The sequence below is a fragment of the Corapipo altera genome, unplaced genomic scaffold, assembly GCF_003945725.1.
Source record: "Corapipo altera isolate COAL_440 unplaced genomic scaffold, ASM394572v1 61338, whole genome shotgun sequence".
Lineage (NCBI taxonomy): Eukaryota > Metazoa > Chordata > Aves > Passeriformes > Pipridae > Corapipo > Corapipo altera.
The window spans coordinates 1-15,900 of NW_020885220.1; positions in this window are offsets into that span (position 1 = coordinate 1).

Here is a 15,900-nt window from a genome sequence, read left to right on the forward strand (position 1 = left end):
CTTCTGTCAGCAGAATCCTGGGCCTTCTGAACTCTCTCTCAAGCCCTGCTGCTTTTTTCCAGGGGAGAGGGAGGAATTTTGGGAGCTCCTGCGGAAAGACAGCGGAAGGACAAAGCCCTGGATTGATTCTGCCAAGGATTCCTGCTCCCACACCCTTCTTCAGTGCTTCCAGCCTCAGGGCATATTTCCCGGCTCTGGTGGGATGTTGGAAAACACAAGGAGGAGGAAAAAATTGATGGAAGAAACTCCCATCTCACCCAATCCCGCTCCATTCCAGCCTGGTGCTGGAAGGACGGTCGGTTCTGCTCTGGCTGGGAGGGAGCCAGGCAGGGCTGGATGCACCACCCTGAGCAGGAGAGACAAATCCTCCTGAGATCAGGCCCAGGGGCCCAGCTGGAGCCTGGCACTGCCCCTTGTGGGGCTGAAATGGGATCCTGCACTTTGGCCACAACAACCCCCGGCAGCTCCAGGCTGGGACAGAGGGGCTGGAGAGCAGCCAGGCAGGAAGGGAGCTGGGAGTGGGGATGGACGGGGAGCTGAACAGGAGCCAGAGTGTGCCCAGGTGGCCAAGAAGGCCAATGGATCCTGGCCTGGCTCAGGAACAGTGTGGCCAACAGGTCCAAGGAAGTGATTCTTGCCCTGGACTCAGCGCTGGTGAGGCCACCCCTGGAGTGCTGTGTCCAGTTCTGGGCCCTGAGCTCAGGAAGGACATTGAGGGGCTGGAGCAGGTCCAGAGGAGAGCAACGAGGCTGGGGAAGGGACTGGAGCACAAGTGCTGTGAGGAGAGGCTGAGGGAGCTGGGGCTGTTCAGCCTGGAGAAGAGGAGGCTCAGGGGAGACCTCCTCACTCTCTGCAGCTGCCTGGGAGGAGGGGGGAGCCAGGGGGGGGTTGGTCTCTTTTCCCAGGCAACCATCAGCAAGACAAGAGGGCTCGGTCTGAAGCTGTGCCAGGGGAGGTTTAGGTTGGAGATTAGGAAGAATTTCTTTGCAGAGAGGGTGCTCAGCCATTGGAATGGGCTGCCCAGGGAAGTGGGGGATTCTCCATCCCTGGAGGTTTTTAAGCTGAGACTGGATGTGGCATCAGTGCCATGGGCTGGGAACCACAGCGGGGTTGGATCAAGGGTTGGATTGATGATCTGGGAGGTCCCTTCCAACCCGGCTGATTCTCTGATTCTATAATTCTATAATTCCGTGATTCTCTGATTCTATGATTCATTCCCTGACATTCCCGCTCGGATGAGCGGCGGCCGCGCCGAATCCCAGCGGGGGTGTTGGACTGCGGCTCCAAGTCGGAGAGGAAAAGAGATAACACTCATTTAAATGGTGATTAAATCACCATGATCAGCCTTAAATCGCTGCAGTGCCCCCTCCAGGGCTACTCTCAGGTTTCCAGATCTCCTGGAGGATTTGAATTATTCAAAGAGTTCGGGCAAAACAGCTCCAATTTTGCCCCCAAGCTGCTCCAATTCTCCATTCGAGCAGTGCCAGCGTGGGAGACTGTCCCCTTTTCCTTCTCTGGGTGTCCCATCTGCCATCAGGGAAGAGCAGCCAGGAGAAGGAAAAAGGAGGAGGAGGCACAGGGTGGTTTTTTGGGATGTGAACATACACAGTTTGGGATGTCATGGACTGGTTTGGGTTGGGAGGGACCTGAAATGTCACCTATTTCTATGGAAAGGGACACCTTCCACTAACCCAGGTTGCTCCAAAAGGGGAAAGGGGATGGAAGAGCTTCCTCTGCCACAGGAATTCCAGGTGCTCTCCAACCCAGCATCCCACACAGCAATAAATCCGAGGGAAAAGTGAATTTTCCAAAGCCAATGTGGGCTGATTGATGTCAGTGAGGAACATCCCAGGAAACAGGAGCAAACTCCCACCTCTGACACTTAAACCCTTTGGAATTCAGCCCCTTATCCCATCCAATATCCCAGGAAACAGGAGCAAACCCCCATCTCTGGCACTTAAACCCTCTGAAATTCATCCTCTCAACCCTTCCAATATCCTGGGAAACAGGAGCAAACTCCCATCCCTGGTAGTTAAACCCTTTGGAATTCAGCCCCTCCACCCACCCAGTCCAGAGGCATATGGAAGCAGAAGAAGGAGAGGAGCGAATCCCTGCTGGATTGTCCCAGCCTTTCCCCCGGGAATGTTTTAACCTGGATAAAACCCCTCCCGGTTTTTCCAGCAGGTGGGTGATGCTGCAGGAGCAAACAGGAGAGCTGGGGAGCTGCTCCTCCTCCTCCTCCTCCTCCTCCTCCTCCTCCTCCTCCTCCCTCTCCGCATCCAAACCTCTCCCTGGGCCGAGCTGAGCCGCTAAAAACGCGGATCGATTCCAGGGCCGGGGCTGCAGCTCCCGGGAATCGATGCCGTTCCCATGCTGAGCACTCCAAGGGATGTTATCTCCCATTTCTGCTTCCCCCGGGGATCAAATCTCCTGCCACAGTTCCCGGAATCCGAACCATTCCCGGAGCCCAACCCGCATATCCACAAACCAGTCAGGCAGGGAAAGGAACTGGGAGCTGCTGGTGGATCTTCTGGAGCCTCCCCAGATCCAGAGGCTGCTCCAGGGATGTGCTGGGGGTGGACAGAGCTGGGAGAGGAACGGGATTAGGGAAGCCAGGAATGGGACAGAGCCAGCAGTGCCCTGGATCCCAGTGGATCCCAATGATCCAGCACCACATTCCCACCCCAGCAGAAACTGGGAGAACATGGGGATGCCAGGGATGAGCCTGGGCTGGAATGGGACTGGAATGGGACACGAACAGGACAGTGGGAGGGAAGGAGCATCCCCAGATCCAGACCCCAAATCCACCCACTGCTGGAACAATTCCCCTTCCTAAATCCACTGTGCCAGATCCAGACCCCAAATCCCAGAACACTTCCCCTTCCCACACCCCCTGTGCCAGATCCAGATCCCAAATCCTTCCATCCTTCTGCTGGAACACTTCCCCTTCCTACATCCCCTGTGCCAGATGCAGACCCAAATCCTGGAACACTTCCCACATTTCCTGTGCCAGATCCAGATCCCAAATCCTGGAACAATTCCCTTTCCTAAATCCCCTGTACCAGATCCAGACCCAAAACCTTCCATCCTGCTGCTGGAACATTTCCCTCTCCTAAATCCCCTGTGCCAGATCCAGACCCCAAATCCTGCGACACTTCCCCTTCCCACACCCTCTGTGCCAGATCCAGACTCCAAATCCTTCCACCCCTGGAACACTTCCCTTTCCTAAGTCCCCTGTGCCAGATTCAGACCCAAATCCTGGAATAGTTCCCCTTCCCACACCCCCTGTGCCAAATCCAGACCGAAATCCTTCCACCCACTGCTGGAACAATTTCTCTTCCTAAATCCACTGTGCCAGATCCAGACCCCAAATCCCAGAACACTTCCCCTTCCCACCCCCCCTGTGCCATATCCAGACCTAAATCCTGAAACACTTCCCACATTTCCTGTGCTAGATCCAGACCCCAAATCCTTCCACCCACTGCTATAACACTTCCCCTTCCCACACCCCCTATGCCAGATCCAGACCCAAATCCTGGAACACTTCCCACTCCCCCGTGCCAAATCCAGACCCCAAATCCTGCGACACTTCCCCCTCTCACACCCCCTGTGTCAGATCCAGACCCCAAATCCTGGAACAATTCCTCTTCCCATATGCCCTGTGCCAGATCCAAACCCCAAATCCTGGAATACTTCCCCTTCCTAAATCCCCCACGTCAGATTGAGACCCCAGATCCTGGAATACTTCTTCTTCCTAAATCTCCTGTGCCAGATCCAGACCCAAATCCTGGAACACTTCCCACACTCCCTGTGACAGATCCAGACTCAAATCCCAGAACACGTCCCACCCCCCCATGCCAGCCTGGCTCTGGGTGTGTGGGGCAGGACCCCCGGGCAGGACAGGCAGCCAGGACATCCAGGACATCCAGGACAGTGTGTCTGCCAACCCTCCTTCCCTCTGGAATTCGGTGTCCCCTCCATCCCCCGCCCCCGCGGCTGCGGCTCCTTTGGAAGCCGCCAATCCCGGCGCCGTGCCCGGGATCAGCTGTCCCAGGGCAGAGCTGCTCCTGCCCGTGCTCCCCCCGTGCCAGGACACTTTGTGCCACCTCCGTGCCAAGCGCTTCCCATCTGATCTCTGCCTGATTCACTTCCCTGCCATGCGCCGGCGGGGAGACGCCTCTCCAGGCTCGTTCCTGGAAGCATGTTGGGATGGATCCCGGTCTGGCTCTGGCCAGACTGCTCTTACTGGAAGTGAGAATCGCAGCCCGGGCACACGTGGTGTCTGCCCAGGGCCCTGGCACCTCCAGGAGTTCCCCTGGGGACGGGGGTTTGTCCCTTGGGATGAGCCGAGCTCTGCTCCCAGAGGGGGTGGTGCCGATCCCACACGGCTCCTACGGGATTTACTCCAACCCCAAAGTCAGGCTCTTGGGAAGCTCTGCTGGTGCCTGGGGAACATCCCGTGTGCTCCCGACCCGGGATGAGGAGGATCCCCCGGGTGGAGCAGCTCCCTGCTCCGTGGGATCCAGCAGAGCCCCTCCTTTGCAGGCAGAGCATCCCTGACCCCTCATCCCCCTCCTGGGAACACATCCAGCCCTGGAGCACATCCTGATTTCTGCTGGAGAAGTGCCCGACGGAGAAACCAGGGAGCAGGGAGCGTCCAGGTTCATCCCGGGTTCATCCCAGGTTCATCCTGGGTTCATCCCAGACATCCCCACATCCCTCAATCCACGGGCAGCTGAGGGGGGGAAGGAGTTCTGGGGCACGTGGTGCATTCCCAGCATCCCTGAATCCCGGCGTGGGGAGCCAGGAGGCTGCTCCAGGCGGAGGGCAGGGATGAGGGAAGGAAGAGAGTGTTATAAAACACGAGACCTTGGAAAGTTGGCGGGCACCACTCGCCCTTCCAGGGCCTTAATCCCCTCGTTAGCACAGGCCGTTAGCACAGCAATTAAGGACAAAATCCCGGCCCTGCAATGCAGGTCTGCGCCGGCAGGACATCCTGGGAATTCGGGCACTTCCCCAGGAACTCAGGGCTCCGGGCTCAGGAGCGTTTCCCACCTTGGGCAGCTCCACGGGGCTCATTTCCAGGGAGAAGGGGCGTGTTTTCCTAGGAAGAAGGACTGGCTGGATGTCACCGAGCAGGGACAGATGGGAGTGGGCAAAAGCCACTCCAGGAGCTGGGGTGAGGTCCCTGCTGCAAAGCCTGGGAAGTGGCAGCACAAGGCAGCTCCAGGAGCCGAATCCAAGCTGGAAGGGCCAATGGATGGAGTGGAGGCTGCTGTTCCCAGCAGCTCCAGGAGCCAAATCCAGGCTGGAAAGGCTCATGGACACAGTAGATACCACTGTCCAGGCACAGCCAGATCCTGGTCCTCTCCCAGGAGCTGCTCTGGCCCAGCAGCACAACCAGAGGGACCTCGGGACAGCAGAGGGACCAAATCCCGGGAGCAGAGCCGGGATCTGGGATTCCAGGGATGCTGATCCCTGGGGTGTGGCCATTTCAGACCCACATTTTGGGTCACCCTTGGGGTCACCACAGCTCTGTGCCCTGCAGGTGCCACCTCCCCCTGCCACCTCCAGCCTCCCAGCTCCTCTCCAGCTCCCCATTCTCCACCCTGGAGCAACCCCCACTCATCCAGCACATCCCTCTTCCCCCATCCTTCAATCCTGACTCAGACAGCACTTCCCCCATCCTTTAATCCTGACTCAAACCCCTGCACTCAGGGCCGCAGAGAACCAGCCTAATGGCCATTAAGTTCCCCTCCAGAATATCAGATTCAGCTCCCATCAATTTTCCTGCCTGGAGAGAACATTTTGCGGCGGAACCCGAGCGTCTCCGACAGCCCTGACGGCGCTTCCTTCCTTCCCCGGGAGCAGCTGTTCCCAAAAAAAAAAACCAACACGGCTCGGGATTTACTGACAGTTGGCAGCTCCAGAGAGTTCAGAGCCACGAGCCAGAGGATGTCACCAGCTCCTGTCACCCGTGGCAGGGAGGGAGGAGAGCAGGGAGCCGATTAAAAAAACAACCCCGCGGCTGCCGCTCCAACCCTCCGGCTTTTTTCCGGCGCCCGCCCCCGTCCTGCTGGTGCTCCAGCCCTGCCCTGCCTGGTCGCCGGTGCCAGTCCCTGCTGGGCACTGGGAATGTTGCCCCGGTGACGCTGCGGCAGGGCCGGGCCGCAGGGAAACAGGGAGCAGATTTCCCTGGCAGCGGGAGCTGCGACACTGCCCGGCCGGTGCCACCCGCAACAGGTGGGTGGTGGCATGTTGGGGACAGCAGGTCCTGCTGCCAGGCTGGGAGCAGGCAGGGAGGGCGGCTGCGGGCCCCCAGAGCAGGCCAGAGTCAGGGAATTATGGAATTGTTCAGCCGGGAAAAGGTCTCGGAGATCGAGCCCGGCCGCTCCCCCAGCGCTGCCAAGGCCACGTCCCCAAGTGCCACATCCACAGGGATTTTAAATCCCTCCGGGGATGGGGACTCCACCCCTGCCCTGGGCAGCTGTGCCAGTGCCTGACCACCCTTTCCATGAAAAATTTTTTCCCTGATATCCAGCCTCAAGCTCTCTGAGTCCGTCTCCTCTTCTCCCATCCTTCCCGGGGGGCCCTGAGGGTTGGATGTTCCACCCCTGCAGGTTGGGGGGATGATTCCAGGTCTCTCCCTTCCCCTCCCGGGCACTGGAGCCGTGGGGAGCCACCCTGAACGCATTCCCAAGCAGCCTCCCGGAGCTTCCCAAGCAAAATCGCGGGGATCTGGGCGTTTACTGCCTGCCAGGAGCAGGCTGGGGCTCCAGAGTCACCAGGGCAGGGATGCTTCCCACCCATCCCTTCGCCAGGACAACGATCCCCACCGCCCGTCCCACACCCAGCCCTGCCCTGGCACCGCCAGAACCACCCCGGAGCAACCCCTGGAGCAGATTTATGCCACGTAACAACAGCCGGGAGAAAGCAGGAACGGCAGGAATGGCAGGATGGGAACCCAGCGCCGGGAAGCCCCAAATCTCCGCCAAACCCCCGCCCGGCGCTGCCGGAGCTCGATCTCATGTTGGACACGAGGCTCTGCACCAAAAACTGCCTCCGGCAAGCCCAGACTTCCCGAATTCCCTCCGCCGCCGCCGGGGCTCGCTGACACTCCCAGGGAGCTCCCAACTCTTCCCGAGGGGGGCTGGGAGTGAATTCCCACCGGCTCCTGCGTGGGGCGGCTCCGCGGCTCATCCCGTTATCCCGGGGCTCATCCCGTTATCCTGGGGCTCATCCCGTTATCCCGGGGCTCCCTGGGATCCGCCCGGCTCCCGCCCAGCCCCCCACGGCTCCAGGAGGGACGAGGCGGCTCCGTTTCATCCCAAACTTTCCCTCAGCCGCCCCCTCTTCCCGTTTCCCGGATCAGGGGCGGGCACCCCCAAATCCCCTCAGCGCTCGGGGTCTCCAGGAAGAATTCCCAAACCAGCAGCTTTGCAGCAGCTGCAGGAATTCCGTGTTTTCTCCTTCTTCCCCAAACGCTCATCCCACAGTTGTTTTGGTTGGTTTTTTTTTAATTTAACAGCGATATTTCGGCCCAAAATCCCTTTTTTCTCTCCTCTCCCTCCCGCGGGCTCTCAGAGCCCCCCGGGGGGGGGGAACCCACCGCACCCCTCCGGACCCCCCGGCCCCGCACGGGGGTGGCTTTGGGGGCTCCGGCAGCGATTTGTGTCCCCCCTCCGCCACCAAACTTTGCCGGGAGCCCCCTCGATGCCCCCTCGATGCCCCCCCGGTGCCCTCCCGGTGCCCCCCGGACTCACCTGCGCTCCGGGCGATGGGCGGGGGCCGCGCCCGCCCCACCGCTCCCCGCGCCCATCCGGACCGGCCCCGCTCCTGTTCCCGATCCCGATCCCGATCCCGGTGTCTCCCCAGCGCAGCCTTTCCCCCCGGCCGCGGGAGCGGAGCCGCCGCCGGCTCTTGCGGGGCCGGGGTTTGAATTCCTCCGAGCGGCCCTGATTGGGCTGCGGGAGGTGGGGACGGGATTTTGGGGGGGCGGAGTGTTGGGAATACGGGGTGGAGGGATGCGGGATGCGTGGGGGGGGGGGGGGGGGGGGGGGGGGGGGGGGGGGGGGGGGGGGGGGAGAGGGATGCGGGGGGATGGAGGGATGCGGGATATGGGGGATGGAGGGATGCAGGGGATGGAGAGATGGAGGGATGCGGGGGATGGAGGGATCAGGGATGCGGGGGATGGAGGGATCAGGGATGCGGGGGATGGAGGGAGGGATGCGGGGGGTGTGGTACGGGGAGTGGAGGGTTCGGGGGGGGGATGCAGCCACAGGAGGAGGGGGTGGGAAGCGTGCGGGGCTGGATGCGGGGGAGGTGGGAGCGCGGGGATGCGGGGGAGGGAGGGGAAGGTGGCGGGGGAGGGGATGGGATAACGTGGGGATGCGGGAAGGGGGTGGGGGATGGAGTGGCAGGGGTGTGGTACGGGGGGGGGGGGATTTTAGGGATGCAGGGGATGTGGTGCCCTGGGGGAAATTTAGGGATACAGGGAATGTGGTACCCTGGGGATGCAGGGGGATGCAGATAATGGGGTGCCTTGGGGGAATTTTAGGGATGCAGGGGATGTGATACCCCCTGGGAAATTTAGGGATGTAGGGGATGGGGTACCCTGGGGGTACAAGGGAATTGCAGAGGGTGTGATGCTCTCTGGGAATTTTAGGGATGCAGGTGGGTGTGGTACTCTGGGGGTACAATGGGATGCAGATAATGGGGTGCCCTGGGGGAATTTTAGGGATGCAGGGAATGTGATACCCTCTGGGAATTTTAGGGATGCAGGGGATGGGGTACCCTGGGGATGCAGGGGGATGCAGGGGATGTGATACCCTCTTGGAATTTTAGGGATGCAGAGGGTGTGGTACCCTCTGGGAATTTTAGGAATGCAGAGGGTGTGGCACCCTGAGGGAGTTTTAGGGATGCAGGGGGTGTGGTACCCTCGGGGAATTTTAGGGATACAGGGAATGTGGTACCCTGGGGGTACAAGGGGATGCAGAGGTGCAGGGATGCAGGGAAGTGTGGGGAGTGAGGGAATTCTGTGGGGCCAGGGAAGTGGGAATTTGGTGGTGCCGGGGGGGATGTACAAGGAGTGAGTGGAGCTGTGGGGAGGGTGATGGCCCTGAGGGAGGGTCGGGGGTGGATCCACCCCTCTGGATCCATCCCTCTGGATCCTTCCCTCTGGATGCACCCCTCTGGATTCATCCCTCTGGATCCATCCCTGTGGATCCACCACACTGGATCCTTCCCTCTGGATCCACCCCTCTGGATCCACCCCTCTGAATTCACCCCTCTGGATCCCTCCCTCTGGATCCACCCCACGGGGGTCACCTGTGGCTCCTGCTCCGGATGGTGACACTTCCCACCTTGGCACAGGGGCCAGAATTCCTGCAAAGTCCTTGTTTTCCAAGCTCCCTGACCCTGCAGAGCGGATCAAGCCTTTCCTGGGAGCTGGACCTGTGGGATGTGATCCCTAATCCATCCCAAGTCCCTCTCCAGCTCTCCTGGAGCCCCTTTAAGCCTTGAAAGGGGCTCCAAGGTTTCCCTGGATCCTTCCCTTCTCCAGCCTGGCCTTGGACAATTCCAGGGATGGGGCAGCCACAGCTTCTCTGGGAATTCCATCCCAGCCCCTCCCCACCCTCAGCCAGGAATTCCTGCCCAATATCCCACCTAAACTTCCCCTCTTTCACTTCGAAGCCATTCCCTGTGTCCTGTCCCTCCATCCCTCATCCCAAATCCCTCTCCAGCTCTCCTGGAGCCCCTTTAGGCCCTGGAAGTGGCTCCAAGGTCTCCCTGGAGCCTTCCCTTCTCCAGTGAACCCCCCCCAACTTGGCTCCATCCCACGTGGAATCATTTAGGTTGGGAATGGGAAGAGGTGCCACGTGGCCCTTGGAGCAGGGATTGGCTCTGACAGGGCTCTTCTTCCCCCCCGAAAAATTCACAAACATTAATTGGCTTCCAATTAGCTCGCTCTGCTAATTAGCCCTTGCTCTGGGCACAGCCCGAGTCATCCAGACATTTAAAAAAAAAAAAAAAAGGAAAAAAAAATCCTGGAAAAGTGTTGCCGGGCGCGCGGCTTCAGCGTCTCCATGGCAACGGGAGAGCGCGGCCAAGGATGCGAGACATTCCCGGGAAAAACGGGACGTGATGGTGCCAAGGGAGACTGCGGGGCTCGTCCTTCCTCGGGGCAGAGCCACATCCCAACCCTCGGAATGAGAGACGGAGGGAGAGACCCCATGGAAGGGAAGGGAGACACGGATCCAGCCGCTGGATTCCCGTTTTCCAGGGAAATCGGAGCTCCGGGGAGACCTGGCTGCAATCAGAGCCTGTCGGGGTTGGGAGGGGTTTGGATCTCGCGTCTTTTCCCAGAGCAAATTCCCGGCGTGAGGGGGAAAGGATTCCATCAAAATCCCACCGGGTTTTCAGTGGAAAACACCCCCCTGCATCCCTAAAATTCCCAGAGGGTATCACATCCCCTGCATCCCCAGGGCACTGCATTCCCTGTATCCCTAAATTTCCCCCACATCCCCTGCATCCCTAAAATTCCCCCAGTGTACCCCACCCCCTGCATCCCTAAATTTTCAGGAAAACGCTTCCCTGAAGTTAAAAAAGGGGGGATGTTTTTGGAAGTTGTTCCTTCTCCCGGTTCCAAAGGGATGGAAATCCCATCAAACAGCTCCCGTTCCCAATCAGCAGCAGAAGGGAAAGGAATTCCAGCCGCTTTGGAGCATCCCAGGGAAAAGCAAAATGGACACCAAGGACAAAATAACATCCAGGGATTCCTCTCCCTTCCTCTGCCCAGGGTTGTTTGGAAAACCAAAACTGACTTGAGAGTGGCTCGGCTTTGAAGGGATAACGGGAATGTGCTGGATCCTGCCTCCCTGGGGCATTCCCAGCCTCTTCCAGGGGCATCCATGGGAGCTTTCCCAAAGCTTTTTGTGTCCTGCTGCCGCCAGACCGAGGTTTGAGGTGTGTTCCAGGTGGGAACCCTGCTCCTCTGGAGCGGGAATGCCGTGTCAGGATGCTCCTCCTTTTGCCTCCACACCCTTTGGATGTGGGGTTGGGAAGAGCAAAGCACTTTTCCCTCTGGGAAGCAAAGTGTTGATGGAATCTGGGGCTGGTTTTTTAAGGATGCTCTCCCTGTCCTCCTGGTGATTCCACAGTTTCAGGGGCTCCAAGGGGAGCAGGAGCACCTTCCAAACCTTGGAATTCCCAGAGCTCGGCCACGTGGCCGTGAGGGACCATCCCACCTATTCCTAAAGCTTCACTTGGTGGAATCAGGGAATCATGGATTGGGTTGGGTTGGGAGGGACCTTAAAGTTCATCCAGGTCCAGCTCCTGCCATGGGACACCTTCCACTATCCCAGGGTGCTCCAACCTGGCCTTGGACACTTCCAGGGATCCAGGGGCAGCCACAGCTTCTCTGGGAATTCCATCCCAGTCCCTCCCCACCCTCACAGCCAGGAATTCCTTCCCAATATCCCATCTAACCCTCCCTCTGGCAGTGGGAAGCCATTCCCTGTGTCCTGAACCTCCATCCCTTGTCCCAGTTCCCTCTCCAGCTCTCCGGGAGCCCCTTTAGGCTCTGGAAGGGGTTTAAGGAATCCTTGGAATCTTTTCTTCTCCAACCTGGGCTTGGACACTTCCAGGGATGGAGCAGCCACAGCTTCTCTGGGAATTCCATCCCAGGTCCTCCCCACCCTCACAGCCAGGAATTCCTTCCCAATATCCCATCTAAATTTCCCCTCTTTCACTTTGAAGCCATTCCCTGTGTCCTGTCCCTCCATCCCTCATCCCAGCTCCCTCTCCAGCTCTCCTGGAGCCCCTTTAGGCCCTGGAAGGGTTTTAAGGAATCCTTGGAACCTTTTCTTCTCCAACCTGGCCTTGGACATTCCCAGGGATGGGGCAGCCACGGCTTCCCTGTGCCAGGAAGAGCCTCTCAAGGTGGAATTTCCTCCCTGTGCTTTCTGGGAAAACGTGGGTGTGTGGGTGTGTGTGGGGGGGGAGAAAAATATTCTTAAAGCATTTGCCTTAATTAAGCTTTTTTTTTTTTTTTAAATATGTATATTTGGAGGGACAGTCACAGCCAGAAGAATCCACACATTCCCAATAACTCATCCCTCCAACGAGCCTGACTAAGCCCCAGGGAGAGCTCCCAGAGCTTGGATCTCATCTAAAAAAGGAGGAAAATCATCCTGGAATTGTTCCCTGCCCAAAAAAAAAACCATCTCAGGGGGTCTGGTTGATGATTTGAGCACCTGGAGGGGCAGCTGCTGCTCCGTGGAGCTGGAGATGGAAACCAGCTCATCCAAAAAAACCCTTCACCCTCTAATGAGTTGTTCCTAAATGAGGGATTGGCACAGGAATTCCCTGGAGCTGGAGTTCCACAGGGAGAATTCCACCTGCTGAGGGCTGGGAAGGAGCAACTCCCCATTCCAGGAAGGCCAGGGAGGAGGAAATTCCTAAGGAATGACTGTGGGGCAGGAAGAGAGGAGCAAAGTGCATGGAGGGATCCCATCCCGTTCCATCCCGATCCCATTCCAGCCAAATCGGGCCAAAAAGTGGGAAATGGCCAAAGAGGATCTTCAGGGAAGGGGTTTGGGCTGTGAAGAGACTCAAGATGTTCAAATTCCAACAGAACAGCCCTGAGTGCTTGGGGATAACAGGGGGGAAAGGTCCCTCCTTCCCAGTGGGAAATCTCATGGAATTCTGGCACGGTTTGGGTTGGGAGGGACCTTAAAGCTCCTCTCCTTCCACCCCAAAAACCTCAACCCCTTCCCCTGGTTTCGCTGCTCAGCCCCCCCATTCCAGCCTCAAATCCCAAAGGATTTTGCCTCAGGCTCTTCCGGGCACATCCCACATTCCAGAATCCCTTGAGTCACCAATTCCCCTTCCCAAGACCTAAATGGAGATGAGGAAAAAGAGGGAGAAACCCCCCAGGTTTAAAGGGAAAAGCAGGTGGAGCCCGAGCTGGGAAACCCTTTTCTTCCCAGAGCTTGGAGGGGGGGGAAACCAAGTCCCTGCATCCAGGTGGATCCCACAGTATCCAGGTGGATCCCACAGTATCCAGGTGGATCCCATGGCATCCAGGTGGATCCCACGGTATCCAGGTGGATCCCACGGTATCCAGGGGATGAGGGGGAACAGGGAGACGCCCCCGGAATGTCAGAGCTTCTCCCGGAGCAGCTTCTGGTGCTGGAAAAGCGGTGAGTCACCATTCCCATGGCAACTCCGCTTCCCTTGGAGACATCCCGGGGTTGGGAGCCACCGGCAAGGACTGAGGAGTGCCCGGCACCTGGGAATCAGGGAATGGGAAAGGTGGGAAAGAACCTCTGAGCCCACGGAGTCCAATCATCCCCCAGCGCTGCCACGGCCACCCGTGTCCCCAAGGGCCACATCCACGGGTTTTTGGGGCACTTCCAGGGATGGGAACTCCACCCCTGCCCCGGGAAGCCCCTTCCAGAGCTTGACAACCCTTTCCACGAAGGAATTTTCCCTGATATCCGTCCTGACCCTCCCCTAGCACAGCTTGAGGCTGTTCCCTCTCGTCCTGTCCCTTGTTCCCTGGGAGCAGAGCCCGACTTCCCCAGCTCCAACCTCTTTCCAGGGAGTTGTGGAGAGGGAGAAGGTCCCCCCTGAGCCTCCTTTTCTCCAGGATGAGCCCCCCCAGCTCCTGCAGCTGCTCCAGCTCCTTCCCAGCTCCATTCCCTTCCCCGGATCCATAATCAGCTCCGAGTGCTCCAGGATCTCCCTCACTATCCTGGGATTTATCCAGGGGTGTGATCCCACCTCCGGGAAACCCTTGGACACTTCCAGGGCTGGAGCAGCCACAGCTTCTCTGGGAATTCCATCCCAGTCCCTCCCCACCCTCCCAGCCAGGAATTCCTTCCCAATATCCCACCTAACCCTCCCTCTGGCAGTGGGAAGCCATTCCCTGTGTCCTATCCCTCCATCCCTTGTCCCAGTTCCCCCTTCAGCTCTCCTGGAGCCCCTTTAGGCACTGGAAGGTTTTTAAGGAATCCTTGGAACCTTCTCTTCTCCAAGCTGGCCTTGGACACTCCCAGGGGATCTCTCTGTGTCCTGCTGAACGGCTCCAGCCAGGGGGTGAATCCATGGATCCCTCAGCTCTCATCCCACACATCCACTGCCCCCCCAGGGGCTCCATCCCAAAGCCAAGGGCTTCCTTTGGAGACAACAGCCCTGGATGCAGCTCCTTCCAGAGGGAGGGACCCACAGCAGGGATGTCATTCCCACCTCCCACAGAGGTTCCCCATCCCTGGAAGTGTCCAAGGCCAGGTTGGAGCAACTTGGGATAGTGGGAATTGTCCCTGACCATGGTGGGGGGGGGAACAAGATGGGCTTTAAAGTCCTTCCCACCCAAATCATTCCATGATTCCCTGACAGATCAAAAGATTTCTCAGGCACAGTTGGAAGGATTCGGGTCTGGAATGGTTTCAAACCCCTTTGGGATGTCCCAAACCATCCTCCCCAAGGAATGTGCCCAAGGAATGTGCCCGAATCCAGCCCTTCCCAGAGCTGAGCTTTGGGCCCAGCTCCATCCAATTCCCCTCCCAGGCTTCAGGGGCTCTTTGATCCCATGGAATAACAACTCCATGTCCCCTGAGCAGGAATCCATGAGCCAAGTGCCAGCCCTGGTGCTGAATCCTGGGATAACAACCCTTCCCCCTGGATCCTGGGCTCAGCTCAGCCTCTGCCCCTGGAATTTGGGCCACTAAATCCATCTCCTGGTGGATGTCAACAGGAATTGGGGGTTGAAATCCTTGGGATAAACCTCAAATTGTGCATTCCCACCCAGATAGAGCAGCCAAGGAAGGTTTTCTTGCTGGGAACATCCGAGCTGAGGGTCCAGAGGGAGGTGAAAGGAGGGAAGGTGGTCCATGGGATGCTCCAAAGGGAACAGGGGAGTCCAGGAGTCACCAGCCCATGCCTGAGAAGTAAGACTGGAGCTCCCTGAATGCCCAAGGGTGTTTTTGGAGCTGGATTCCCGGATCTTCCCTGATCTGGGAGCGAGGGCTCCACCAGTGAGCCCAGTTTTCCTGCTGGGATTCACTTCCTGGGAGACACAGAGAGCTCAGGTGAACCCCTCCCTCCCAGATTTAGGTGTAGATCCAGATTCAGATCCCAGATTTTGGGTGGGGATGCTCCAGGGACAGCTGGCACTGCTTCCCGGACCTGGCATGGATCCCTGCCCAAATCCATGGAAACCCTTCCATGCAGAGTTCCCCGAGGGTGCCAGGAGCTCCAGCTGTGTGTGGGCTGGCTCTGGGCACAGACACTCACAGCAGCTCCTCTCCCTCCAGCAGATGCATCCCTGGATTTCACAGCTTGGGAAGAGCAGCAATTCCCAGCTGGGATCTTCGGGATGGTGCCAGGGCCGAGCTGGGAAGTACAAAACAACTTCCCAGCCTTTTAGCAGCTGCCTCACACATCCCTCATGGAGCCCTTCCCATTCCTCTGACATTCCACCTGCTCCCTCACCTTCCCATTCCTCACTCCACCTGTTCCTCACCTTCCCATTCCTGACACTCCACTTGCTCCATCCTCACCTTCCCACTCCTCTGACATTCCATCTACTCCCTCTTCATCTCTCCCACTCCTCTGACATTCCATCTCCTCCTCACCTTCCCATTCCCTACACTCCATTTGGTCCCTCACCTTCCCATTCCTCACTCCACCTGCTCCTCCTCACCTTCCCACTCCTGACATTCCACCTCCTCCTCACTTTCCCACTCCTGACATTCCATTTCCTCCTCACCTTCCCACTCCTGACATTCCACCTGTTCCCTCTTCATCTTCCCATTCCTGACACTATTCCTGCTCCCTCACCTTCCCATTCCTGACATTCCACCCGCTCCTTCTCACCTTCCCATTCCTCATTCCACC